The sequence below is a fragment of the Alexandromys fortis genome, unplaced genomic scaffold (genome assembly GCF_014885135.2).
Source record: "Alexandromys fortis isolate MF-2015 unplaced genomic scaffold, M_Fortis_MF-2015_v1.1 scaffold_62, whole genome shotgun sequence".
NCBI lineage: Eukaryota > Metazoa > Chordata > Mammalia > Rodentia > Cricetidae > Alexandromys > Alexandromys fortis.
The window spans coordinates 9,099,444-9,124,993 of NW_026067942.1; the positions used below are offsets into that span (position 1 = coordinate 9,099,444).

Genomic DNA, 25,550 nt, shown 5'->3' on the forward strand with positions numbered 1-25,550 from the left:
ACTAACAGGTCTATTTAGGTTGTTCACCTGGTCCTGGTTTAACTTTGGTATATGGTATTTATCTAAAAACGTGTCCATTTCTTTTACATTTTCCAGTTTTGTGCCATATAGGCCTTTGTAGTAAGATCTAATGATTCTTTGAATTTCCTCTGTGTCTGTGGTTATGTCCCCCTTTTCATTTCTGATCATATTAATTGATGCAAGAATCTTAAATTGATATGGCATCACTGAACAACCTCATCAGTGTCTAATGTTCTGATTGTTGTTTTCTGTTCTTGGATACTGCAGTGGGAAGCTGAAAAAAAATGAACTGCCTGTCTTTTCAACATTCCCTTCAGTAAATGAATATTTGAGGAGTTCCTATTGAAGGGTTCGTTCAGACAGAAGCTTTCACCAATGCTCCAACGTTTTACTCAAAATCAGACAAGGATATAGCTGTAAATTTGTCACAAGTGAGGCAGTTACCAATTGGAAGACGATGCATTAGGGGACGTTTGCAAAGTGGACTTTCTAGGACAGCGTCTTTGAGAGCCATGGCGCTTCACTAACAGCTTAGCATGGTGCAGTGGAGGGTTCAGAATCAGACAGGGACAAAGGCCCAGTAGCTCCAGAATGGGCAGTCAGCTCCTCAAATGAAGGACAATTGAGAGCACAAAGAACATTGCTGGGGCTGGGTTGGAGGCTCTGCTCCCACTACGAAAAATGATTAGAAGCCGAGGAAGCCCATGCTTTTTAAAACTCCCTTGACTCCAGCACGGCAGCATCTCTGAATTCGATGGCAGCTTAATTTACAGCAGACAGGTTAAGTGCTGAGATTTTTCCAGTAGTGATGGTGAACTAACATTTTCCAAAAAGAAAAAAAAAAGTCAAATCCTGCAGAATGACAGCCGTGCAGCTCATTATTTCCGCTGAAAGGGCCAGCTCTGCAGGCTGTCCCTGCTTCGCAGCTTCCTATGTGGTTCCAGCTTCAAGTCATTCATCCCTAAGTGCTCATACTGGTCTGTAAGTCACAGCTTCTACGTGAGCCTCTCATCTGTACCTGCAAAGCACCCGTTTCCTCTGACTCCAGAAGTTCTCAGTGGAGCCCAGCAACTCAGGAGTAACAGAGTCCAGATATGCTTCCAATATCCCATTTCCAAGAAGTTTTATATGTACGATTATATTTAAAATGTAAAAATAGCATCCTAACAGCATAATGGTTGAGTCTATCAGTAGCATGCCCAGGAGGCATCCATGTTGGAATTGCTCAAATGGGTAAAGCATACAGCATTTCCCAGTGTGGGTCTTATCCAATCTACTGAGGCATTAATGGAATGAAGATGCAGAGGAAGGACGAGTTAATATCCTGCCTGACTACATGCACTATGACAATTTCTCCTGCCCTCAGCATTCCTCATTCTCCAGGCACATGTGTAAATCCATGTTATAAGCTTCATGGCTTCCCTAGGTTTCCAGGTTCCAGATGGCAGAACATGGGGATTCTCAGCCTCCAGAATCATATCAGTTGGGTAAATATCTTTATATAAATGCACTTATTTATGCACAAGGCACACATCAACTTATAATCTATTAATTCTGTGTTTTGAGAACTTGAGAACATACTATAAGAAGGACATTTTTACACACACACACACGAATCCATTACGTTGAAATGTGGTTGATGATGGTTCCAGGCAAAAAGCCAGTCAGGAACAAAAGTGAGGGGTGAAAAAGTAGAACTGACCAACAAATGCACTGTAGTCTCAAAAGGTCTAGTCAGTGAAACTGGAGAGGAGATTAATAAGAGAACACAGATGCCTCAACGGAAGGGGACTTACAGAGCCTTGTCCCAACTGTGCTCATTTCCAGGATGTTTCTATAACATTTCCGGGGCAGGCGCGTATCAGTCCCACAGACATATCAGGCCTATCAGGAATTTAGTCATATGAAATTGAGTCCTCCTTTATTGAGGAGTGTTTGTGAATAAGCTTCATATAATTTTGACATCAGTCTTCTCATGTGGGTGACTGATAAGGAGCCTGTTTCTAGAGATCCATCATAATCTTTAAGATTAGAAGATGCATAACTCACGCTATAGCATGAGCCTGGATGTTCAGAACCTTGGACATTATCTTGGTCAAGCTAGAGGCATTCCCTATGGGAAAAACCTGAAGGAAACAGTGGAGCTGAGGACTGGCTCAGAGGGCTTGAAAACCAACCTCTTCATTTAACAGCTACAAATACCTGAGTTAGTTATGGAGTCACAAATAGAAACACCTACCTGACCTCCAGCTTGGTGTCCTACCCCACACATTTGTTTGGCTTGAAACATGAACCCATGTTCTGATTGGTTGTTCTCCAAGGAGCGGTCCTATCTGGAAAGATGGTGAGAGAACAGTTAGGAGGTGGGACGTAGAAGTAAATCTCTAATGTAGTGATTGGGGAAACTATCAACCAATCACATCTAGTTAGGGTGTGGTTACCTGGAGCCCAGGTAGTCACTTGTCTCTGTCATTTGTTGTACAGTTTGGAAGTTTCTCAATTGCACTTCCTGTTTATTCAAGTAATATTGCTTCTCTTCCCAGATCTTTGATGGAGTTGAAGATTAGATAATTGTAGTTACCTTCCCTATGATTTAGCCAAGCTTAATTTCAATACATTATTTAGACTCCTTGAAATAGAATGTTAAGAAAAATTTTTGTTATGTGTTCCTTGCTTAATATTGTTTATTGTTTATAATTTTATATTTGCTATCTGTTCCTATTGTATATAGTTGTATTGGGTTTGGATCGATCTTGTTTAGACAAAAGGGGGAGATGATGGGGGGAAACTATCAACCAATCACATCTAGTTAGGGCGTGGCTACCTGGAGCCCAGGTAGAAAAACCGGGAGATCCAGGTGCATGCTCTCTCTGCATGGAACCTGCCTGACCCATTGGATTTCGGACCTTCCACTCTTGTAGCATGAGTTTCCCCTTTTCAACTATTAAAATATAACTGGTATTCTTGAGCTGGTCTGGTTATTTATCATACCAACCTAATCCATTGACAATGTAGTACGCTATCTCAGCCTACTTCCTGTCTTGCTATCTGCTTCCTCGTCTTCCATGATGTGAACAGCCCCTGCCACACCCTCCTCACCCTGTACTTTGCACACCTGGGTGAAAAGAACATTCTGAAACTATGAGTCAAAATGAGTCTTTTCTTTCTCACATGTCAGCTCTGTTACTGGTGCAGATAATCTGCTGATACTGTAGTCCCATCAATGCATAAATAACTAATACACCACTTAATCATCCATGCCATTGTGCTGATCCAAGAAGGAAGACACTTTCTTGGGACAAGCAGCCTTTGGAAGCTACCTCTGATGCTCTCATTTGGAGGTCAGTTTACCTTTCCCTGAATGTGGCTTCCATCTGTTGCTCTCTCCTCTGTCTCGGGTTTAGCCCCTGTGATGTACATTCACAGTGTCACAGCACTCACGTTCACGGATGGCTACAGGAATGCTGATAACAACATCAGCAATAATGCTACCATTATGAAAACAACATGCAGCCTTGTTGATCTGATCCACAGGCTGAACCGTTGGCTCTTTTAGGGAGCATCAGAGAAGGAAAATCACCAGTTGGCTCTGTCTGGTTCTGTCTTCCTAATATCCAAGTTTGCATAGCATTTCAAAGTTGGATACGTCTACCCCCTCTCCTCTTGTCAGAATCCATAATAATATTAACCAGATTGATTTCTACTCTCTGCTCTGCATGTAGCCATCAAACACAGGTTTTGCTGGAGCACGGTCAGTGCACCTTGATTAATTATGACCAGCAACTGTGTTCTGACTTCCTTCCTACTGTGATTTGGTTAAGGAAACAGAATGTTGTCTCTGCCACCAGTCCTGATAGTATGGACTAATCAAAGCAGAGGCAGGCAGACACAGAGCCTCTGATCATTGCCATAGAGCCATAGGTAAATTTAAAGCTGTTGTGGTTTGAATATAAAATACCCAAAGGGTCAGAAGCTTGGTCTCCCCTTGATGGTGCTTTTGGGGAGGTAGATGAAACTTTAGGGAAACCAGGTTTTGATGGAAGAAGGTCATTACTGGGAACATGTCTTGCCTGGGCCCATCTCTGTTGCTGTTTGCTTCCTACCTGCCCTGAGTTCAGGAAGTACCTGCTCGACCACCTGATCTTGTCACTATGATGTTTTGCTTGAGTGAACTGACACCCCGAAACAGTGAGCTTAAATAAATCCTTCTTCCTATTAAGTTGTTTTTGTCATGTATTTTGTCACAGTAACAAAACGCCTGACTTATACAACCTGCTATGCAAGCAAGAACAGGTGCTAAAAGGCCCGCTTCTGTAGAAAAAGAATTGCAGTGCCTGAGCAATCTCATTTAACATGACAAACCTCCAGTGTCTCTGATAGCTTCAAAAATTTGCCCCTGCCCACTTTCTTCCTTCTTTAAAGGAGGCTGAGAAAAATGATATAGAAACAGAAACCAGGCACAGGTCCTATAAAAATCCAGGCAGATGATTTCAGACTAATCTAAATAGAACACTGAAATGTGTATAGCATGTGGTTTATATTTTATTTGAAATATTTGTAAGGAAAATACATTTATGTTACTTATCAAAGGAAATGCTCTCTATTTTTGAAGGACACCAGCAACGCATCATTTCTATAAGGAATGCCTCCTAACTCCTGTGGCAAGTTATAATGAACACATAATGCAATATGCCCATGCGTTCTGATTTTCCAGAGACTGCCAGCCTCCATCAGGGAGTCAACAAGGTTCCTTTCCACTTACAGTGGTCAGGCTTGTACCCATGTCACATAGCGAATATGTAGTAGGGCTGTACCTGACGATCTCTGAAGATATTCTAGAACAGCCACATACTCTCTCCAAGTCTAGTTTTTAACTTCTCATGCTGTCTTTCTTGGAGCCTAGTAGCCCCATTATGGGATGACCAGGCCATATGCAGAGGTGATTCCATGTGTTCCAGTTGAGAAGTCTGTGAAGCCTTCATCAGAGGGTCAACATCAGCCCAAACATATGTGACCTCAGTGGCTCCAGCTTTCTCAAAGCACCTGTGTTTGCTATGGTGTGATGATGGGTTGTCTCCGCTGAGCCTTCTGTAATTAGGAGATTCAGGAGTAGTACAAGGAGTGTACTGGTCTACAATATTCAGAGTGGTTAGTTATGTAGCCATAGTAACTAAAAAGAATTTGGGTATCTAAAGAAGAAAGCTTACACTGCAAAAATCTACATGGATGAAAATATCTTTCATGGTAGTTTACATGGGATCAAAATGGACCACAAGTGGGAAACCTGAAAAACATTGAGTTGGGGCTAACTAGCCCTAGGAGACCTTGAGACAAAGTGACAGGAAATTCAGCAGAACTGCCATCTGCACTGACACAGGAAATAGAAATTTACCTAATCAACTGAGCGGTGGAAATCAGGAGATTTCCAGAGTGTTAAAGGCCAGTGTTCTTTCAACGCCAACTATCTATAGTAAAAAGCAAGAGGAAAGTGATAACTATCCAAGGTAGAGGAAGCAGAAAATTATCTCTTGGGCTGGGGAGATAGCTCAGTGGGTATATTCAGCCACACAAGCATGAGGACCAGAGTTAGATCCCTAGCTAGACTGCTAGACAGGTATAGGGTAGGAACTCAGAGCCAGGATAACCCCAGAGCTCATTGGCCAGGCTAGGTGAACTAATGATCTCCGGGTTCAGTGAGGGACACTATCTCCGAAAACAAGATGGAGAATGGTAGAACATACTTGGCATTGACCTCTAGTGTCAATTTACATGTGTGCATATATTCATGCATATCCCTACTCTAGGGTTTATGTGATAATGTGAATGACGAACTCTTGGAACATGGTGGATGGTGCTGTCTGCAGAAGTTGCAGAACCTTTAGGAGGTGGGAACTTGCTAGAAGAAATACCTAACTGAGGGCAGGCTTTGAGAATTTATATAGCCTTGCCTTAACCCATTTCCTACTCAGCCGTGTGTGTGTGTGTGTGTGTGTGTGTGTGTGTGTGTGCTCGTGCGTGCACACTTTACATGCAGTTGAACATACACTTGCTCACCATCCTCCTCAGACTGCCTGCTTCTATGCTTCCCTGCCATTGCACTCTCTCTGAAGCAGTTCCAAATGCATTCTTCCTTCCATTAGTTACTTTGATCATAGTATCTTATTATAGCAACAAAAGATGCTAATAAGGAACATAAATAAAAACACACCTTGACTTAAAATATTTGCTCACAAATACTTATAATGACATATTGATAATGACCAAAAAGTTAAAATTATCCAGATGTCCATAGACTGGTGAGTGGTAAATAATATGTAATTTAAACATTTGGCGTCTACATCAGACTTCTCATCTCTGCGATAAATAGTGAAGTAGAAAAGCTTGAGGAAGAATTATTTTGGCTCAAGGTTTCAGGTGTTGGTGAGCTTGCATTATAGATACGCACCTGAGTGGAGTCTAATCATCAGGGAGGAGAATATTATCTAGAACATATTTTGGGGATGATTATCCCTTCTCATGTAAACAAGAAGAAGAAGAGAGGAATTGACCTGGGAATAGTTACACTCTTTAAAGGCATTCCCCAGTCACTTCCTTCCTCCAGGTAGGGATTCCTCCCAAAGGTTCCACAGCACCCCCCAACTAGAACTACCAGCTGGAACCAAACCTGTTGTAGAATAATCTTTTTGTATACTGTGAAGATGTATCATTCTGATTGGTTTAATAAAAAGCTAAGTAGCCAATAGCTAGGCCGGATTTTCAGGCACACAGGATGCTGGGAAGAAGAGCAGAAATATGGCAAGTTGCCAGCCAGATGGAAAGGAAGCAGTGTGGAGAGCTCAGAGTAAAGGTAACTAGCCACATATAAATGGATGTAGATGAAAAGAAATGGGTTAATTTAAGTCATAAGGGCTAGTTAGTAGCAAGCCTAAGCTATAGGTGAGCTTTTATAATTAATAAGAAGTCTCCCTGTGGTTATGTGGGGGCTGGCTGGCAGGATAGAACGAGTCTGACTACACTAGCCTTCATTCAACAAATGAGACTATAGAAGACATCTAATATTCAACTCCCAATACACTGCAAGGAAATAGTTTTGACATTAAAAAAGATGAAGTTTAGGTATATTTATAATCTAGATAAACTATGAAATAAATAGACCAAGTGAAAGATACCTCACACAATACACCCACAGAGGATATGTTATATAATTTTATTTTATAAATGTTTTTATAGATGTTTTAGAAACATCTCTGGATGTTTTATAAAAAGATGAAAGTGCAGAGACAAAAAGAAGTACTTGAGGACTGGTAGATTTTAAGGAAGAAAATGGATAATGAATGCAAAGAATTTGAGCTTCCAGTCTGTATTGATGAAAATTTCTTAAAATGGATTGTGAAAACATTGCCTAACAGTTTGAACATATTAACAACATTTAATCACACATTCAAGGAGGCACATTTGCGGTATCTCAATAAAGCTTTGTTATAAAAATAAAGTACATGCCTGGGTGCTGGAAGACTAGCAAAGGCAAAGAAACTGCCACAGCCCGCAGGAGACAAAGACGTGTGACTCCTTGGCTGTGTTGGGAAAGATGGCACAGCTTCTGCCTGCTTTCCTCTTTCCCAGCTGCTCCAGGAGTGCGGGTATTGTGTGCTAAGCAAGCCCAGACTCTGGAGTGACCCTGTGTAAGGGCTGCTCTCCACAGCAACAGTAGTGAGCTGGGCAGAACCCCGAACCCACCTTTGATGCACCCCCAGATGATACTCAGTGAGGCAGACATGAGCTACTCCTGCCCAGTTCTGGCTCAAGTAAATGATATTTTATTTGATAATGATAATAATAAATATTTCCCTTGAGCAAAATAAGTTATGGCATTGCTTCAAGTTCCTCTGCGTTGGGTCGTTTGTTAAGCCGGGAAGCTGGGACGTGGGACTGCCAGAAGGAGAACACTCAATGGCCTGGGTTTCATTGTGCTCAGCAGATGTCACCTACAATGTCAAAGAACTGAATTATAAACCTTAAAATAAATAAACATCATGTCAAATTTCTTTATCCTTGTGTTTCTCTGGGGTTCAACCTGAACTCAAACTCACACTGATTCTTTTGCCTCAGCCTCCTTGGGGTTAGGAGCCACCACGCCCTGATGAACGTCAGTAATTTAACATACTCTTATAGCCATGTATTAGAAAAAGGAGGCATATTTCTCTTGCCAAAGGCTCCTTCTCACATTCTAACTCTACCATAGGTTAGCTGATTCCCATGACCCCCAGAATGTGGTGCACCACCCATTCCTAACTCCTCATTAACTCACACTTGTTAGAAAGAACACTGCCTCGTCCATGCCATCTTAGAACAGATGTGGGGTGAGACAAGATCTCTCTCACCTCACATTCTCGAGGCTGCCTTACCCACGCCCCTGTGCAGATAGGTGGCCAGTTCCACTGAACTGCCCAGGTGAGGCGCAGGGCAAGCTGTCCCAAGTGCTGCATCTGGTGAGGGGCTAGGTCAGCACTCCTGCTCGACTCGATGGAAAGGTGTGAGAGAGGGAGGGCATCTTTCCCTCTTTTGCACCATCACATAGCAGATGAGGATTAGATCAGCCCGCCCACACTCCCACCTTAATGGCCAGCTTGCCTTTATTCCTGCCAGCAGGGTCAGCTCTATTGTGCTGGCCCAGTGAGGTATAGGACCCATGCTCCTGAGCGCTGCAGCTAGTGAGGGGCAGGACCATTCTCCCTAGTGTTGTATCCAATGAGGGGGCAGGACAATTCTGTGCAGCCCTATCCTCTTAGCCTTTGGTGCAGTCAGGATCCAGGGACATCAACATAGACTGTGTAGCAGGGCCATGGACCCAGATAAGAGCATTGGCAGCATCGGAGTCTGGGGCATCACCAGGGCACCTGGTAGCAAGCAGCCCACCCCTCACCACTTTTACGTTTTCAGCTCTCTCTCTCTCTCTTCATAGCATGTGAACCATTCTGTCTCTCTCCCATATCTCACCATATATCCGCTCACCATAATAGCACCTTGTGGTGCCAGGTAGGCTGTGTTTTCTTCTTGCTGCCTTTTCTCCTTTATAAAGAGAGAAGAATCATTTTTTTTGTTCCTTATCTATGCTGTGCCTGCATACCTGCACAGGAAGCTTCTGTAGGTTTTAAATGTGTTGCTGTAGGAGTATGGGCTGTGGGATTGAAAGCGGAAGTATGTAACAGACACATTGTTACTGTGAGACAGTTAAGAAGCATTAACTGTGGTCTGTAAATGACAACAAAGAAACAATAAACTTGACTGGGCGGTGGTGGCACACGCCTTTAATCCCAGCACTAGGAAGGCAGAGGCAGGAGTTCGAGGTCAGCCTGGTCTACAAGAGCAACAGGAACCAAAAGCTATGGAGAAACCCTGTCTCAAAAAAGCAAAAAAAGAAAGAAACAATAAACTTAACTATGACTTCCTAGTTTATGTCTTTGCTTCCTCCACTGAAATCATGGGGTGATTTCAAACCGACTGACTATCTGTGTGGTTTTATCGTGGACCGTCTGAGATTGCCCTATCCATAGTGTCGGCCTTTCTGTCCCTACCCTCAACCCCCACTCACTATGTTTACTGGAACTCAGGTAGTTGAGTCCCACACCTTTGGTCTTATTGTTTGTGATTGTTTTGAACTTTTTTCAAGTAACTTTAACTTTCCATATAAATTATGGAAACAGTTTGTCAATTTCCTCAAAATAACCTGCTGTTTTTTATCCAGCTTGTGTTAAATCTACAGATAAACATGGGGAGAATAGACCACAAAATTGAGTCTCTCAAATATGGTGTATCTCTCAATTTATTTGTTTTTAAATTTCTCACCACTGCTTCAAGTCTACAGTGAATATTTATTTATATATTTCTGTGAAGATTGTTTGTTTTTTTCCTAGTTCGTGATTTTCTTGGGCTATTGAAAATGATATATTCTCCTGTGTTCTGTGATTGTAGAAAGAGATTTAATGCTTTATCATTAAGAATGACATTAGACTCATGTATCTCCCAGATGTGTTTAAATGGATTGAAAAAAGTTTCTTTCTATTCTCAGTTTGTTTTAAGTTGTTATCACAAATGGATATTGAACTGGATCAAAAGTTTTTGTTCTGAATCTACTCAGAGACATATTTTCTTGTCACATTTGTTAATATGGTTAGTTACATTGATTGAGTTTCTTGTTATGTTAGCTGATAAACCCTGTTTAGCCAACAATTAAAGTTTTATTTATTTATTTTTGATTTATTAGGAGGTGTGGCTTTGTGGGAGTAGGTATGGTCTTGTTGGAGAAAGTGTGTCACTGTGGGAGTGGGCTTTGAGGTCACATATATGCTCAAGCCATGTCCAATGTCTCAGCTCACATCCTGTTGCCTGCAAGTCAAGATGTAGAATATTCAACTACTTCTCCAGACCAGTGTCTCCAAAAACATGTCTCATTAAAACTCCCATTAAATGTTTTGCCTTTATAAGAGTTGTGGTCTTATTATAAGGTATGCTGTGGTCATGATGTCTCTTCATAGCAGTAGAAACTCTAACTAAGACACTGATATTGATAATTTTGTGGTTATTCTCTATAAAACTTACAAAGAACTTAACAGTTTTTAATCTATCAAGCATATGAGCTTTTGAATATCTTGACATTCTCTGTTTTTCTAGAGCTTTATATGAAAGGAATCATGTAACATATATAGTTTAGCTCAGTCTTTCAGATAGCACCATGGTTGTTATCTTTTTGATACTTTTGCGCCTATTTGTCCTTCTTGCCCAGTCATATTCCATTGTGTGTGTATGCAAATGAGACATGTTAGATTGTTCCCAGTTTAGGCTCTTATGGATAGCGTCACTGGCAAGGTTTTGTTTGCTGTTTATTTTAATCACCTTGGGTACATATCAAAGAGCAGAACTGTTGAACTTTATGATATTTGTAACTTTTAGTGAATTATTTTCCTAAGCAGTCATATATTTACAGCCTTGTATGAAATGTTTAACCACTGGCGAGACAATAGAACTGTATTTCAGGTGTTAGAATTGTTCAATGTGCCATTCCATGTAAGGAATGTTCTACTTCCTCCCAGTACACAGAAAAAAGTGGTGTGATTCACCTTTTCCATCTAGGTATTATAAACATAGTGTACAGACATGTTATGCTCAAACTAACTCTCCCCAAGGAGAGGTTGTACTGAGTGTCTCTGCCATTCACTGACCTACATCGGAAGATCAGTTCAGACTTTCAGAGGGATCTTCAGTTGCTTGATGTCTCCTAATCCCTGACTTGTTAAGAGTTCTTGTTATGTCTTGGTGGTAGTTTGAATGTAATTGACCTCCATAATTTCATAGGGAATGGCACTATGAGGAGGTGTGGCTTTGTTGGAGTGGGTATGGCCTTGTTGGAGGAAGTGTGTCACTGTGGAGGCAGGCTTTGAGGTTTTCTATGCTCAAGACACTGCCCAAAGCCTCAGTTGACTTCCTATTGCTTGTGTGGGTTCTCAGCTACTCCCCATGCACCACATCTGCCTGCATGCTGCTATGCTCCTCACCTTGATGATAAAGGACTGAGACTCTGAAACTTTAAGCCACCACCTCAGTTAAATGTTTTCCTTTATAAGAGTTGCTGTGGTCATGTGTCTCTTCACAGCAATAAAAACCCTAACTAAGACAGTCCTAGATGTGGCTCTTGTTTCAGTAACATGTATGAGAAATAGTTTTCCAAAATTGACATTTGCATTTTAATTTTAGTAAAAATAATTTCAAGAATATTCAAACTTACGATGAATTCCAATTCACTAAATTTTTCTTTAAACCTTATGTTTTAGTTTTATATATAAACATGTGCTGAACATAGGATCATGAAGCTTTGAAGGTTTTCTTGTTATGTCTTCTAAGAGATAGATATTTTGAGTTTTCAAACTCAGTTAGTCAGCTATTTTAGATCCCTTCCTGCATAGCACAGTAGACACTGCTTAAGTTCATTTGTGTCTGGCTGTTCAGTCACTGGAGCACCATGTATGGAGGAGATAATCTTTTTTCCATTGATTTGGCAGCTTTGTTGAAAACTAGTTGACCAAATGTGCATATGTCTATTTAGTTGGTTGCTTATTCTATCGATGAATGTTTGTGCCAAGCCAAAACCAATTGTTCTCACTTTCGTTAACATTAAAATTAAGTTTTTCTAAATTATTTTAAAAGCTATTTTGGTCCTTTTGAAAATTACTCTGCTAATTTGGATTTAATACATTTCCATATAATTTAGACACTCTTATTGTTTTAATTTCTAGAGGAAAAATGCATGTTACCAATTTTGATTAAGACTGCATTGACCTTAGGAATGTACCTGGGGGGGAGGGGAACTGAAATCTCAAACATGCTGATCATTCTGATCAGTGGAGACGCAGTATCAATTTATTCAATCAGTGTTGCTGTAGAAATTCTAGAACTGAAATGGACAGCTATCCACAGAGACTACCAGTAGTGCTACACAGAGATATAGCTCTGCTGGTGTCATATAAGTTTGTTCTACTACAGCATGCCTGTTTTCCAATCTTAAAGTTCATGTGCTATTTGCACCCAATGCTTTTTCACCATCATCATTATTATCTTCACTTTCTTGTTGGTTATATATTTTTTTAAATATACAAATCAAGATATCATGGCTTAAAAACAATCATATAGACCAAAGGCACACAGCACAGAGTCAGAAATAATACTATGGGCTCCAGTCAAACTAGAACAAATACCTAACTGTGACTCCAACAGTTAGGTCTGAAACAGACAATTTAAAAATTTATGCAAAATACTTTAAGATATGGACATAAGCAGTAATTCTGGGAATAAGAAACCAAAAGGACTAGGGTGTGAACTGGAGAGATGGCTCAGTAGTCAAAGACACTTGTTTTTACAGAGATCCAATTTAGTTTCCAGCACTCACACTTTGATATTCACAATCACCTAACTCCAGTTCTAGGGGCCTGTCATCCTCCTCTGACCTCTCTGGGCATCTGTACACACGTGACATGCACCCACACAGACACACACACTAAACATAAATAAAAATAAAATAAACCTTCAAGGACAAAAGAGAGTGGGCCAGGAGACATCTAAAGAAAAAGACAAATTGGATTATATAGTGGACCAAGAAGCTTCTGCACAGAATAGGAAATAATGGACAAAGTGAAGAAAATGGAAAATTTGCAGAAGGGAGAGACGTTGCAAACCATTCATCTGACCAGGAGTTAACATTAAAACACAGAAGGAGCTCAAGCCTACAGTTTCTAAATTTTAGCACTCCAGAAGCCAAGGCAGGAAGATCTCTGCCTCAAAAAAGAAAACCATTAGAAATTATATATTTTTGATCTATCTGTCTGTCTATCTATCTATCTATCTATCTATCTATCTATCTATCATCTATCATCTAAATAGAGGCTTCTTACAAGAAGAAATTCAAATGGAACAAACTTTCATGGAACAATGCTGAGCATTATCACCAACAGAGATCTCCAGCCCAAGATATCAGTCACCTCAGAAGATTTGTCAACAGAAACATAAACATGTCGGCAGAGGGAACATCCATGGGAGTTAGAACAATTAGTATGGAGGCTTGGGAGGGTGGGTATTCTGCAAAGCACTGAGACTAGATCTACAGCACAATCCACTGTCCTGCTGCTGGGTATCGACGTGGAGAGAAAGACACCTGCATCACAGAGGCATGTGCATCCTGCATTGATCAGTAAAACATCTAAGATATGGAACCAACCTGACACCTACAGATGAACCAACGAGGAAACCATAAACACATTGTGGGATATTATTCATCCACAAAAGTACAGCCCCCTGTTATTTACAGGGGCATTCTGTAGAGTGAAATGAGTTGGATACAGGATACAAACTACTGCACTGTCTCTCTCATTACAGGTTGCTTAAAAAGTGGACTGAACTTAGAAATGATTACAGAGATGAGGAAGGAGTATGAAAAGTGGAAACAGGAGGAAGTCAGATAGTAGGTACACAAGCATGGCCAGATAGAAGTAATAAATACAGTGTTTATGGCATATTACTTATAACATGTTTTTGAAATAAAGAGCGCAGAGTTTCAGGGCTTCATATATCAAAAAATGATGAGGGAAAAGAAATATCAGTCATCCTGATTTGGTCACTCTACAGTTATGCTTGTCTTAAAATAATATCTGGCATCTAATGCAGATGCACAACAATGCATTAGTAAAATGGGATTTTAAAAATTAAAAGAAGTGTGATGATAAAGTATTTCAGAAGGTGCTTGCCCCCAAGAACAACGGCCTGAGTTCTATTCCCAGGATTCACATGGTTTGAGGAGAGAACTGACTCAAGGAAATTGACCTCTTACCTCCATGCATGGACTGTGGCACACCGCCCCTGACAATAAAAAGATAGACGTTAAAAAAGAATTAGGTTCAAAGGAGTAGGAATTATTTTTCATATATTTTATATCTACTTCAAATACCTAGACTGAACCTCATAAATATGCAAAATTAAAACTAATAACTGGACATGTGACCAAGAACTTCATTAATCGCATTAAAGATGGTACTAGACTATTTTTTGGAGTACACCATATGATGCCAACCCAAGCAGCTTAGCTACCTCCTGAGAGAGATACATGTGTGCTTGCCTCAGCCTGCATCCAATAGAGTTATGCAATTTAAATGACTTTAATATGCATCACTTAAATCCCCTCTTCCCCTTTCATAGCAATTTCATTTTTAATGTTTCGTATTCCAATTTTTTTCCTTTAATCTTGCTTTTCTTTCTCGATATGCAAGCTTATCTCAAACGGGAGAGCTATTACCGAGCAGGAAGGTAGTTCCCTAATTGAAACACTTATGGGGCACGCTGGGAAACTGTAAAGACTTTTAAGAAGCAGCAAAGCTTTAATGGGTTCTTGTGTGTTCATGCTGTAACCTAATTCAGGGCTCTCTTGGCAATGCCGGAGGACGTTGCTAATTTACGGCTGTGATGAGCAATAAAGTAATAACGGTAATCGAAAGGTATGATATTCCTCGTTTAGGGGCATTTATGGTTGTGTATTAAAACTGTAAATACTTCAAAAGGCTGCAAGGTTGATCTAGAGAAAATGAAAGATAAGATCCCACTGCTTTCTAAAAGTACTTTTCTAACAGAAATCTGAGCTTGACTTTATGGTTTATAAATACAAACAAAGAGAAGTGGAATGTTCAGCGTCTACCCTGCGGAAAGGTGCCACTTAAGAACCACAAGCACTAGAAACCCTAAGAGTTGGAAAGTTCTCTCCCTTGTATTTTTTTAGCTTCTGGCTTCCTTCTCCATCGTCCTCTATAGTCATTTTTCTTCTGCTCTCCCAATGTCTTGACTGTCCTCAACTGCTTTCACCTTCCATCTACCTCCCCTTTCCTCCTATGTCTACCTCAGATGCAAAGGAAACCATCCTGGAGAACAGGGCTACCTCCTGGATCCTGGGTTTATATTGTGTGACTTCCTTGAGAGACATGAAAAACAAAGTATCTGTTCACCCCAGTCTAGCTTAGTGAACCAGCCAGTTTATTGGAGTTACACTTTGCAACATAACCCTCTGCCAAACGCTACTTCCCTCAATGCACTAATCGCTTTACTTTTCAGCTGGGACCCACTGCTGCTCTTAGTCAACCACTTCTAACTTTTTCTTCTCCCCATACCCCAGTACAGCTTTTGACTAATCTTTGCAGGAGTGCCCCACATCTCTTCCAGAGAAAATAGTGGTCAAGCAAGATTCTGCTGATTCCTTTTATCCCTCTAGCACAATAGTCAACAACTTCTGAAACAGAGGGCTTCTCTCTCAGCTTAGAACCCTATGCAACAATCACAGGGTAAGGCCTGGTGCAGACCTAGCAGACGAGAGTGCGCAGAGATTAGCTTTACTATTTTAAACCACGGAGATTTGTTTTCACAACCTACCTCGTCTTGAATGGTATAGGTCCTGCCCTCTTTCTCTTGGGTTCCAAATCTTTATATTATGTAATAGCATGATTTTTCCATGACCTACCCCAGGCACTTTCATTTGGTGACAAATGTGCAGCTCCAACATTAAATCCTAAGCCAGCCACCAGCCTGTGTAAATCTACTCTCTTCAGTGGTGTGTTTGTTGCTACCATTTCAAACCAGACAACAGACCTGTCTCCATATCCAGCCAGGCTCTGTAGTTGCCGTCATCTCCCCAACCCTATCCCATCCATCCTCCTTCGTGTCACACGCAGACTGTGCTCTCCCTGACACTGTTGTTTCTCTGGTGCACGCCCTCAGCACCTCTGGACAATCCCATCTCTCTCGTGGCTGTGTTTTCCAGTTCACCCTTCCAAACAACAAACTGAGCTTTCTATACGCAAATCTGCTTTTCTATCCTTAGTGATCCTGCGTGACATTTAGATGAGGTTCTAACTGTCCAACATGAGTCCTCGGGCATCATCAGTAACACTAGAAAAGAAGTAGGGGAATCCAGTGGCACAGATGCAGAGTAAAACATGGATCTGCATGCAGGTGGCTGTGACGTCATCATCCAGCAGAGGGCGTGTGTGAAGAGTGGGGGAGATGAGGATATCTTGTTTTCTGTTGGAGAGATGAGGATATCTTAATGTTTTCTGTTGTAGTCATCCATTTTTTTTTCTCACCAGCCTTACATGCTTTTAACACTTACTAATTTTTCAAATATTTACTTTGACCCCTGGCACTCTGAAGTCTTTCTTGCTCACAATAACGCTTCATGGGGCTTATCTTTTCAGCACCCACCTCCATCACAAAGACAGGAACCTTGTGAGGGCAGAAGCCATTTGTGTAGGTTTTTGTGTTGGCAGTCAGAACAGCGGCTTCCACACACCATGTTTTTTTTTTTCTTCCAAATGATGACAGAATAAATAAACAGAAGGATGAGTGCATTCTCCTTCTTCATATGCCCTCCCCCCCACCCTCTCTCTGCTGAAGATCAAACCCAGGGCCTTGTGAATGCTAGACAAGCCCTCTACCACTGGGCTGCATCCCCGATCCTCCTCCTGGCACCTCATGGATACTCCAGTCAATATTCGGAATGAGTTGTTTCCTTGCCAGTGTCCTGGAATGACAAAGGAAGAGGCTCATATCTCTGACAGCCCTACATGCCACTCTCTGCCTAGAACCCTGTCAGCGGCAAGCTGCTTGGCAGGAATCTGTCAACTCAGCGATACTCCACTCATGTCCCTTGGGGAAACCATTCACCTTATCAGCACAGACAGAGTGAGGACGCCCATCTGTTACAGCTTGGAGCTGAAGCCTCATAATCGTATCAGCTCACAGTCTGCATATCAGATTTCTTTGTTTTAGGGAGCACTTAGGGAGATTTTGCTCTCCTTTTATTGTTGTTTTCCGTCTAGCAAGTGACCGTATTTCATCTCCACTGAGACACCATGAAAGAAATTTCCGAGCAAATTTGTTGCTTAATGATTCCAGAGAAGGTGCTTCGTACCACAAATGTCTTCCTACAAATCTGTAAAGGAGCCCGGCTCCATGAAGGTCCAATCAGTACAAAGGACTGTCCGAACTTCTGCTCCGGGTCAGCACTCTGCAGAAGGTGATAATGGTATCGGAGGGGCTCCCACCATACACAACGCTCCACTGCAAAAGTTAGTGGCCTTTGAAAACTGGTTGGAGGGTTTCCAAAGGCTTCAGCAAGGACAGGATTTAAATTACAGGACAAGTCCTCAAACATGAGCCTGTGGGACTTTTAAGTATCTCAGGAAATTGCTAAGTTGGGAAAGTATGCCCTGACTTAATGTCAAACTCCTGAATGCGTGCATGAATACTGAACTCTCTTCTCTTTTTTTCAGTATAGACCAAAAGTCCCGGCCTTCTTGAGGAAGAGAAAAGAGGGTGAATCTCATAATGTCTGTGCATTAAGAAATAAACCTATGCTCATTTGGTTAACAGACAACTGACACAAAACATGACTAATTTGATCCTTGCCTCATGGGACTGTTTGATAGAAGGAACTACCAAACATTCGCACAAAAATACTTTGAGCTGCCTAAAGGAAGAACAGACAGTACTGTGTGAAGTATGTGGGTGATTAAATCTGGGGAGGCTCAGGAAGCTGAGAATAGGCAAGGATACTGTGAAAGGGAGGGGATGGTGAGTACAACCACCTGGAGTGGCACAGGAAGCCAAAGAGCTGCCATAAACGGGAGAGGAGGAATCTTGAAATTTTGACCTTATATCTTTACTCACAAGTCTTTATTGCAGACAGTCACTGGTCTGGTTCCTGCTACCCTATCAAAGCTGGGCTCTCACTGGAACTCCTCTTAATTATCCTGCTGCTGCCCTGTGTTGTGGAAATCCTGTAGTTTTGGGTCTGCAGGACTGGCCCTTTCATGTGTTCCAGCAGATCAGAGATGGAGTGGATGATGGGGTGCGCCAACCCTGGTTCTGGGCCTGGGTAGTTGCAGGGTTGGTCAGCCCACCAGGTTTCCCTTGTTCTCACCACCAGGGTAAGCTCTCCTACACTGCCTTGGCAAATTCACCCTTCGTGGCAATGAACAAGGGGTGGGGCCGGTTCTCCTGCTATCACGTTTTCAGGGTCAGATCTCCCACACTTAACACCTGCAGGGCCAGTTCCACTGTGTTGTCCGGCTGGGGTCTGGTCTCTGAAGTGCTGCAGCAGATGAGGGTCAGGGATAGCTCTCCCGCTCTTGTAACATCAGGGCCAGTTCTCCCACCTGCCTCAGACACTGATTGGGGTGGGGCACGGCATCTCTCTCTAGCCCATGCTGCCGCATGATAGGTGAGTAATGGGGACAGCTCGCCCACATCTCTGCCAACTGGATCCGCTCTGTTGTGCCACCCAGGCGCCCAGGTGAGGTGCAGGACCTGCTCTCCCAAGTGTTGCAGCTGGTGGAAGGCAGGGGAAGCTCTACCTTCCTTCTGACCTCAGGGCCAGCTCGCTCACCTGCCTCAGGTATTGAGGGCAGGGTGCAGCCACAAGCACTGTCATGTTTTCTAAGATTTCAAGAGAAATTTGTTATAACTGAACAACTGATACATGGTTAGAACTTGCTGTCCCGAAAGCCTCATTTAATCTCCTCCAGAAACCTGTGAGGCAGATGGATGGTATTATCTCTGTTTTACTAATGTCAACACACCTTCAGCATCTTGAACCAGTTCTGGGTGCTTATAAAGATTAAGCCAAGAACCAGGGTGAGTTTCCTTGATCTTATGGAAGTACAAACAAGCCTCCTCTGGAGACCAGAAGGAATGACTGTCTCGTGTCCATGGTCATCATAGAAGGGCTGCATGACCTATGCTGAACTTCCTGCTTTCTTGATTCAAGTTCTTAACTCCCATTTCTAGGAAGAATAAGGGTAGGGAACCCAAGGATCCAAGATATTAATCACTTCTGGAGTTAACAGTATCCTAATTAGATTAAAATTTCACCTTTAACCCCATCCCTGCAGGCTTCATAGTTACAACACCTGCTCAATTCTCTGACTGGCTATGTCTTAAATATGGCTTACTCCCTTTGAAATTTCTGTTGAAATTTAATTCCCATTTGCGATATTAATAAATACGACCAGGTGGGACCTTGGAAAGGCAACTAGGGCTGTTCTTTAAGGAGGTAATTGATTCATTTACATCATTAATGGATCCTGAGAGTGAATATGCTCTGAAAGGCCCCATGGTTAGGTCTTTTACAGCTCCCTCTCTCTTACATGGAGTGCCCTGAACTGACTGCATGTCTGTAAGCAAGAAGGATATGGCTAGAGATGGCCCCCGAGCCCACCCCACAGCTCTGAGCCAAACTGACTTCTTCCCAATGCTGTGGTAGTAATCTCCAAACCACAGAAACAGTCTGATCCAGTGGAGTCAACAACTATGTACTTGGCAAAAAGTAGCTTAGGGAGAAAGGACTTATTTTTCATGGTTTGAAGAGATGCTTCATAGGAAAGGCACAGCCATGGAACAGCTCAGAGAGAGAGAGTTGGGAGCAGGGCGGGGAGGGCTATAAATCTAAGTGAACACCTCTGAGCAACTCACTTCCTTCACCAAGGGTCTACACCTCCTAAAGGTTCCCCAGCTCACAAAGTGCCACTGGCTTGAAGCCAAGTGTCCCAACCTGTGAGCTGAGAGGAACACTTTATATTCTGACCTTAGCAATAGGTAAAGGGTCAGGATACTTGAATAGAATGCTAGGAGCCACCTACTCTAAAGACATCACCTCCCTAAGCCATATGCCTCTCACCATACCTTGCTGTGTCAGATTTCCTTAGGGGAAGGGACTATTGACACACAAAACACTAGAAGTTACTGCAGAAAGCACATAGAATACTTTATATAGTCTGCACTATTACTAACAAAAAATTCTCCCTCCTCTCAAAGAACTTAGAGAGCAAATGGCCAATACCACACGTTCCATGATTAATTGAATTCTAGTTTCTTTACCAAAACCACCTTCATTTGATATTCCACCCCTAAATAACGCCCAACGCTCCTCTCTGATGATGATATGAAATTAGGGGCAAAGACATGTGACTCCTCCAGGGGAGAACAAAGGAGACTCTAACTCAATTTACTTATTTCTTTTTTTTTTTTTTATTAAAGTAGTTGCTATTTGAGTAAATTTGCAGCAGTCAATAGAGCATTCCTGTAGGGCTGCTCCATCCCTTGGTGGCCTTTAATTTCATTTGCATATTGGGCACTCAGCACTTTTTCCTGCTGTAATCAAACTTGCCCCAAACCAAGCTGGTTTTCTACAGCAAGAAAAGCAGAGTATTACAAAAAGTAAAAGAGCATTGTGAGGGCACCTGCATGCCCCATGATCTTCCTCAGGACATAAGGCCTGGTAGGAATGAACACTCAGCAGCAAGGGCTCGAAAGGACACAACAGGCTGGAAGCATGAGCATCCCTGTACTCACCACTCACTACACAGGGATCTCAGACGTGACTTGAATTCTGTGTAATGCCTCAGTCTTCCAAGCATTAAAATGTGTGTGCTGACAGATGACCTTGCATGCAGCATCTCTGCTCCGTGTTGCCACCTCCTCCATTCTTACCTGGTGGGTGTACCTCTCTCCCTCTGATGGTGCAGCATCTCCCTTTTCAGTACCTGGTTCATCCTTACAGGGAGCTCAAGGTCCGGTTTACATACTGACCTTTCAACACATTTATCCCTATGTATTTCAACCTCCCCGCCTCTGCCAGAATTCTTGTAAGAGTGGATGAATTTTTCTTTCTGAAACTGATAAAGTTTCTTTGGCAGGAGGAAGGCAAATAGCTGAGCAGTTTGCCTATCGGCTGTTTTGAGACATTTCCAAAAAGAAAGCCTGCATCTCCTTGCTAAAAGAGAGAACACTATTCATGTTCAACAGATTCATACTTAAAGGGTCTTGGTGTGAAATTTTACTCTTTTCTTTTCTGTTTTTAGGGAGGAAAATCCTTGTCGTGTAGATCTTAGCAAATAAAAACACCCTGATTTAATCAGACCCCAGCAAGGACCCACAGCTTCATCCCCAGAATCAAAAATGCTTTTTCTATGTTGTCTGAGTCAAGGCTCTGCTTACAGATCCAAGCTGGGGGCTGGACTTGCATGAGTCTAGGGATTCAGAGTTATTTGTGCTACTGAAAAGAGCTGTCAGCACACAGATTCTATAAATTTCATGGCACTATATTTGGTAGGCAGCATAATAAGTGTGAAGCTGTTTGAATGCTTGTCCTTTGTGACAAAAGGAAGAAAGAAGGGAAGAAAGAAAGAAAGAAAGAAAGAATATAGTCTATTTTAGAGAGAAATCAAGATTCTAGGTTATTTTGTCTCCTAAAAACTTAAATATTATATTGAAATTACCTTTTTTTTTACTATTGCCCCTAACGTTTATCAAAAACAGGAACCTGCTTTGCATTTCTACCTCTAGCAACTTCTAAACATATATGGTAAACAATATGTCCACAGTAAGTGCTAATGAAATGTGCAAAATCAGAAAATACTCTCCTCGTCTGCCCCATTCCCTTCATCCATCCAAGTGATAGGTTCTCCTCTAATCATCACTGTGTGCTCCGTGGCCTGGAGAAGCTTCATCATACTCAAGGGAAGTTTCTTCTACAACTTTTCCAAAGAAGACTAGACTGTTCATAGAAACTTCACATTCTCAAATACAGCTCAGGCCATTGGGCAAAGTGTCTGAGGAGCCATGAATCACTTAGTAGAAGGACAACCGTCTCTTCATTCTCACCTGTGTCCTTGACTATCTGGGATAAGATCAATTTCCTGAAAGATGAGAAACTACATCTAGATACTACATCCTTGGGTTTGACTTTACACTGTTTATCCCCGGATTCTCTGCAGAAGCCTCTGTTTAATTAATGAACCACAGTCTTCCCCTGAGGGTTTTGTTGGGTTAAATAACCTCTCAAACTCTTCCAATTTAGCTAATCTCTAGACCTCATGTGAGTGCTAACATTTTTTTTAATGCGTGTTTTGATAATACAATCAGACATAGTTAATTGAATATTTGCAGAGGCCTTAGTTTTAAATAGCTTTGGAGGTCAAGCAGGCAGAGTGTGAGACACAAACAGCCACCAGAACCATGGGCTGTGACAGCGAGCACTGCACCCACGCTTGTCCACTACACCCAAGGCCCCAGTGTTGCCGCCTAAGTCCATCTCCAGCTTAGCAGCTGTTGGCGAGAGCTGTTAAACGAGAGTTCACTGCACACATTTATCAACTCAATACCTAAGGGACACTGAGGGTCATGTGTCCAATGTGGAGTGAGACCCCAAATGGAGAGCAGCAAGGGGTGTGGACCCAGAGTTTCAACTCTGTGACTACCTACTCATCAGCCTTCACTCAAAGCAGTGTCAATAATTTTTAGGAGTTTAAGAGAAGAGAGTAATGAGAAGGTTCCGAAAAAGGGCCACCAGTGTGAAGATGGAAATGCCAATCAGGACTTTCTTTCCTTCTTCACAGAAATTATACCCAAAACATTAGGACCGAAATAAAAACCAAAATCTCAATGAGAAACAGTGAGATCAGTACTCTGGGCCAGGCATTATACCAAAGCATGGGACTAAGGAGAGGCCATGAGGCATGAGAGGACAAGACAAATATCTAGATTCTAGAAGCATGTGGAAGCATGGACCGGAGAGGATGAACTGTGGGTGCTTTATACCTTTGTCTATCATCTACTCAGAGATGAACCATGAAGCACTCAAACCCAAACTCTCAGTGCTAAGGGGATAGTTCTAGCTAACCATATACACAGCCCTGACATCTACCGATAACTAATCACAGTGGTTGGATTAGATGAAATCATCTCTTTTAAGGATGAGTAATTAAAAAGAAGCCAAAAGAGGACCTGAAATTAAAAAAAAAAAAAGATATTCTACAGTGAAGGCGTAAGTCACAAACAATCCCACACCAGTTTGGAATTATGATTAATAGGGTGGTATTTATTTAAAGGGGAAAAAACTTACAGATCACTGTCCCAGACAACAGCCCTCTGTGCAATCAGGAAGGAGTCTAGTCACCAGAAACGGAGCAGGAAGCAAAGAGAGAGAGAGAGGAGGGAAGTGGCCGCTTTTTTAAAGAGAGAGACCATGCCCCAATGGTCTGGTATCTCAGCGGCTATTGGCTGGAGGAGCGGAAGGACCTCCTGCAACACTACAGGAATGAAACTAAAGGGCTGGGATAGATGTGGCCCAGGTATGAAATACTTGCCTAGTATACACAAAATTCTGTGTTTGCTTCTCTCACACCATAGAAAAGGAAAGTTGGATAAAGGATGAAGTCAGTGCCTTTGTTAAACAAGAACACAATAGAATAATACAGGAACTTGGATAAACAGGAAACTCCTCCGAGGTACGATCTAGCAGAACATGAAACCAAGTATTTATACTGCCAGTGAAGGGAGGAAAGAAAGAAAAATAGCAAGCAGACAAAATAATAAGTAATTAGAGTCTACATCAATGACACACAGGAAACCAAAGGATGATGTTGGGCTTCACTGTATGGCAATAAACCTGAAAACACCTAGGTGCCATGGTTCACACCTATCATCCCAGTATTCAGAGACAGAGATAAGTAGATCACAGCAAGTCATAGGCCATCATGGATACCGAGTGAGGTGCAGACCAGCTAAGGCTACGTGTTAGAACTGTGTATCAACATCACCTCTCACAACAGGTCAGTTACTGTAAATAAAGTAGGAAATTTAATAGCATCTTCTTTTCCCCACCAAACATAAAAATTCTACTAAGCAGTTATAGAATAGAATGAAACTTAACTAAAGCCACCACAGTCAAGACAACTCAGTAAAATGGAAAAGATAGAACGTTCCAATAAAAAAGGAAGGCATTAATCAAGTGCTAACAGAAGCAAAGTTTCCATTGTCAACTGGTTTCAAAACTGAAAAATAACTAGTAACAAACTTAGTAAGAACGTAGTGTATATGGCGTATGTGCATACCTGTGGGAGTATGTGTGCAAGTTTGTGTGTGTGTGTGTGTGTTTGTGTGTATGCACGCACATATGTAGATGTTCTACAGAGGACATGAAGCAACTGTGCAAACCTTTGCTTATACCACATGAACTCCCACAGGCCATGACCAATTCTTCCTGACCTGAAAGCCCATATGAACATGCTCCTACTAAAAATTTCAGTGAGGTTTGTCTCTTCATGCAGCCAAACTGAAATTCATATGGAAAAGCAAGAGAGAGAGAGAGAAAATTAAAATATGTAACATAGAGAAAGAAACACTGCCATGCCAAATATTAAAATATATTACTAAGCTTTGATAATAAAATGTTGGCTACTGTGTTGGGATAAACTGGCAGTCAATGAGACAGAAGGAAGCTCAGAAATAGGCCAAGATGCTCATGTGACTTTATGATAAATTCTCCGTTTTGTATCAGTAGAGCAGCTGATTATTCAATAATTTTGTTGGAAAATTGGGTCACCATATGGAATAATTTAAGTTGGATCCATACTTAAAATTTTAGATCAGAATAAATTATAAACAGATAAAGGATATAAGAATAAAGATGAAGCCATATAAATACCAGAGAAATGAAGATGAGAATCTCAGAGAACTAAGCTTGAATGGAGCTGAGGCCAGAATGAGAAGATTTTGAATGATATTTTTTTACCATCAGATATAAAACTCTTGAATATGTTACTTATATATTTCGAAATGATAAAGTTAAAAACAGAATGAAATTCACCTCAGCTAAATGTATTCAACGTTCATTTTATTTCAATATTTCTTGATTTTAAAACGTGATGATGATATTTAATAAGACACTGCTTTTAAACATATGGAACATTTTTAATTTTCATAAAAAATGTAACTTTTTTAAAGAGAGAATTTTCTGATCCATGGGTCTCAGACAAGCACCCATGCTCTTGATGTTTTCAAAAGGAACAAATATCAAGGATCAAAGGCTATGCAATAAAATGGAAAGGAGTGAGGCAAAAAGGAAAGTGGCTCCTCACATCTTCATAAACAGCATTCAAAAGCAG

The 25,550-nt window shown here is 41.5% G+C and overlaps 1 long non-coding RNA gene across 1 annotated transcript; it reads right to left on the reverse strand.

Annotated features, from left to right (window-relative positions):
• Positions 1-7,387: 7,387 nt before the first annotated feature.
• On the reverse strand, positions 7,388-14,458 carry LOC126505308 (uncharacterized). Its single transcript, XR_007592858.1, has 3 exons — positions 14,396-14,458; positions 9,034-9,090; positions 7,388-8,006 (listed from the first exon to the last, which is right to left on the reverse strand). It is a non-coding gene; the product is annotated as an uncharacterized lncRNA (long non-coding RNA).
• Positions 14,459-25,550: the final 11,092 nt, after the last annotated feature.